The following is a 4,612-nucleotide window of genomic DNA, read 5'->3' on the forward strand; positions in this document are numbered from 1 at the left end:
GGGAGTAATACACTGATGCCTCATGACCTTTTCCAAAAGCAGTAATCACCTCTCCCAAAGCATCTGCCGCTTTAGGGGTGTGTGTGCTACTCCCAAAAATAGTACAGAGCATGTGGCACAGCTGTAAATACCTATAAAACTGAGATCTGGGAATCCCAAAATGATGACCCAAATTCTCAAAAGATCTCAACATTCCACTCTCATACAGGTCGCCGAGTGTAACAACCCCTCTCACAATCCACTCTGACCAACAGAAAGGGGACTTATTGACACATAATTTTGGGTTCAGCCATATGCTTGAGGCAACATTTAAATAAATGTCCGAATTAAATACTCTGGCCACTCTAGTCCAAATCATGTGCAAATGTGAAATGACGGGGTGTGACTTAACTTCTCCGGTTAGTTTAATAGAAAGACTTTGCAATGGTGAAATAGGGGCAAGGACTTCCTGTTCAACAGAAAACCAGGGAGGGGCTCTCTCAGGTGGAAGCGACCAATGAGCCAAATGCCTGAGACCGAACGCATAATAATAAAACAAAATCTTGGGTAAGCCTAACCCACCTATGTAATTTGCTGGAATGTAGTCTGGGACATTTACCATTCCAAATGAAGGAATTCGCAATTCTATCAAATTGCTTAAAATAAGAGAGAGGGACATCTATAGGGAGTGACTGTAGCAGGTAGTTGAATTTTGGAATACAGTTCATTTTAATAACATTAATCTTCCCAATCATCGATAAATGTAATGAAGCCCATCTGTCCACATCGCTCGAAAACTTTTTAATTAAAGGGTCAAAATTAACACTAACTAAATCAGACAAATTTGCTGGGAATAAAATACCCAAATACTTCATGCCCTGTTTGGGCCACTGAAAGGCGCCCGGCTGAAAGGCCGTTACTGAACAGTACGCAGTCAGAGCTAAAGCTTCGGATTTAGACCAGTTGACTTTGTATCCATAGAACTTGGAAAATGAATTAATAATTCTGTGGAGGCAAGGCATAGATCTAGTGGGGTCAGAGACGAATAATAAAATATCATCTGCTTAAAGCAGAAGCTTATGCGCCACACCTCCTGCTTCCACCCCTGGAAAATCATCCTCCTTTCTTATCGCGGCTGCTAATGGTTCCAGGGCAAGACAGAACAATAACGGGGAAAGAGGGCAACCCTGCCGAGTGCCCCTATCCAGAGTAAAATAATCTGAAATTAATCCATTTGTTTGTACCGCTGCTACAGGGTGTCTATACAGTAACTTAATCCAACCAATGAATGTACTCCCGAACCCATACATTTCTAAAATATTAAAAAGATAATCCCATTCTACCATATCAAACGCCTTTTCTGCGTCAAGTGAAATGGCAGCGACTGGAGACCGATCATTCGCTACTGACCACATGATATTAATGAAACGCCTGATGTTATCAGAAGAGCTGTGGCCCCGAATAAACCCCACCTGATCTATATGTATAAGAGATGTCATAACCTTACTTAAACAATTAGCCAAAATTTTGGACAAAATGTTTACATCTAGCTGGATCAGGGAAATTGGATGGTAACTTTTACACACACTTGGATCTTTGTCCTTTTTAAGAATCAGACTGATCCGGGCTTGTGTCATAGTTGGAGGAAGCTTTCCGTTCTTTAATGATTCTGTATAAACTTCTAACAAAAGTGGAGCCAGTTCTGTAGCATAAGATCTAAAAAATTCAGCAGCAAAACCATCTGGCCCCGGAGCTTTGCCTGTAGGTAAGGCCTTAATTACCTCGTCAAGTTCCTCCAAGGTTATCTCAGAATCAAGACAATTTCTTTGCTCAGTCGTCAGTTTAGGAACTTCTAATGGTTCCACAAAGTTTCTAATATCTTCATCAGTAGACGAAGACATAGAACTATAAAGATCAAGATAGAACTCTTTAAAAGCATTAATATCAGTGGCCGAGGTAAAAATTTCACCACCAGCAGATTTCACTGAGGGAATGGTAGAAAAAGACTCTCTCTGCTTTATATATCTAGCCAAAAGCTTCCCTGCTTTGTCCCCTGACTCAAAATATGACTGTCTTGCCCTGAATAACCAAAACTCCACTTTCCGCGACAAAATAGCATTATATCTGTATTTCAATCGAGTCAATTCTCTGAGGCCATCAGAGGACATTCTGCGCTTCAGCTCTGCCTCGGCACTTTTAATATTCCCTTCCAACTCCACAAGTTCTTGTGCTTTGGATTTTTTGGTGAATGAGGCATACTGTATGACCCGACCCCTAAGAACTGCCTTAAATGCCTCCCAAGCCACGCCCACAGAGGATACTGAGGACCAGTTGGTCTCCATATAAACATTGATTTCGGGCTTTAACATTTGTTGGAAATCAGGATTTTGCAAAAGGGATACATTAAAGTGCAAACTATATGATTTCTTTTTCTCCGTATGTGGCAACAAACTCACCAGGGCGTGATCCGAGACTAAGATGTTTCCAACTGAGCAATCAACAACAGTTGAAATGAGGGATTTGGATATAAAAAAAAAAAAAATCTATTCTAGAATAAACCTTATGGACTGATGAAAAAAATATGATTAACATTTTTGATTGATTCATCTATTAAACAAAGAAAAGCAAAACATATACAAACAGAATCAATATTTAACCCCCACTATTATTACTTATGTCATACTCTCTTGATAGAAGTTAAAGCTCCGTCCTCCAGACTCTGAATTAGCAGAAAATAAAACACAGTTGCCTTTTCCAAAAGCAGTAATCACCACTCCCAGAGTATCTGCCGCTTTAGGGGGGTGTAAACTACTCCCAAAAATGGTACAGAGCAGGTGGCGCAGCTGTAAATAAGCTTTTGCTTTATGCAGATGATATTTTATTATTCGTCTCCGACCCCATTAGATGTATGACTTGTGTCATAGTTATTCACCGTTCTGTTCCATGGACTCTTATTTTGAAATGGTATAAAAGCCTCCACACGCGCTATGTCTCTGTGCAACGCACTCAACAAGCCACATGATAAGATGCGCGGGTTGATGGTCTCAGACGCGGAGGCAACTGGGATTCATCCTCCGCCACCTGGATTGAGGCGAATCACTATGCGACCACGAAGACTTAAAAGCACACTGGGAATTGGGCATTCCAAATTGGGTAAAAAAAAATTTAAAAAAAAGAATCAAGAGAATTTTTTCAAAAGTTTCTTGCATTCCTGGAATCGATCACGTTTCTCTCTTGTCGATTTCACAGAGTCTGGGAACAAGAAAATGCTTTGGTTCTTCCAAGAAAGCCTTCCTTTACTCCCCGCCTCGTGTAACACAAGATCTTTATCGGATGATCTCAGCCTTTCTCCCTCAGCGGATCTCTGTGCCGGAACTCTGTGAGCTCGCTCGATTTCCAGCTTATGGTCTGTTATGTCGAGCAGATTTGGGAAGAGCTCATCTAAGTATTTCATCATATGTCGGCCTTCTTCGTTCTCAGGAATTCCAACAATTCAGACGTTTTTTTCGCCGGCTATGATTCTCTAAGTCTTCCAACTTTTTCCAAATGCGTTCCAAGTCTGTCTTGGTCGCTAGCGGATTAGCAGTGAATTCCCTCTCCGATGACTCCAGATAATCGATCCATTTCTTGACGTCTGACACTCTTGTAACCAACTCAGAGAATTTAGTCTCCATGGCAGTGATCGATCGACGTATTACAGCAAGATTCTCCAGTCAGCAATGACCTTCGCCTGCATTGCCGACATGCTCGACAGTTGATGCTGAATCTCTCCCGCCGCACCGTCCAAACTGAGTCCCTGGTCTGCGACCCTGTCTGGGGTATCAGCTTGAGCACGTAAGTGTCTTTTAACGTCTCCAGAGCCCGAGGATTTTGAAATCTTTGACATATTGTCTTCATAGAACAGTTATGGAACATGGTGTATAGAATCTCACCTGTTTATGACACAAAAAGTATTAAAAACTAGCAAAGAGCGCAGAGCTCGCCATTCATACGTCCGACCCTCGCATGGCACCATGTGACCCGACTCGTCCCTCCTTTAAAAAAAAAAAAAAAAAATAGAAAAATCGACACAGAGGCACTTACAATAGAACTGAATGGGCCAATTTTTGGAGGGTTTAAATGCAACAATGTGAAGCTTACAATTTTATAAAAGCACTTACATAAATGTTTTTGTTAAAACGTGTGTATTATTTGAACTCGAAAGTTGTTTAAATGGTAATTTACCGGGATTACAGGGTTTACAGGGTTTGGCTACGTCGTCATGGCAATGAAGTTGTAAAGTGGTTAGGGATTTTGTCAGTGTTAACACATATTGTTAATGTCTTGTGACAATACTTTTAAAACAACATTTTAACATTTACGGATTGGCCCCATTCACTGAAAGTGCTTCACTGTATCCCAGATTTTTAATTAATTTATTTTTTAAGAAAAGGAGGGACAAGTCAAAAAAAATTTTTTATTATTTATTTATTTATTTTTTTTATTTATTTTTTTTTTGTGGTAATCAACATTATTCCATAAATGCTGTGACTGTCGATTGAGCTTAACTTGTATTAAACCCGGAATATTCCTTAAAAAAAAAAAAAAAAAAAAAGATTGGCGCTTAGTTATAACGTCATTTGTTACGAAATTA

At 40.1% G+C, this 4,612-nt stretch overlaps 1 protein-coding gene across 1 annotated transcript in view; it reads right to left on the minus strand.

Moving 5' to 3' along the window:
• The window catches only part of dguok (deoxyguanosine kinase), an 89,769-nt gene that overhangs the window by 27,606 nt on the left and 57,551 nt on the right, over positions 1-4,612 (minus strand). The gene's annotated exons all lie outside the window — the stretch shown is intronic.

Source organism: Myxocyprinus asiaticus, chromosome 4, assembly GCF_019703515.2.
Source record: "Myxocyprinus asiaticus isolate MX2 ecotype Aquarium Trade chromosome 4, UBuf_Myxa_2, whole genome shotgun sequence".
In the NCBI taxonomy this organism is placed as follows: Eukaryota; Metazoa; Chordata; class Actinopteri; order Cypriniformes; family Catostomidae; genus Myxocyprinus; species Myxocyprinus asiaticus.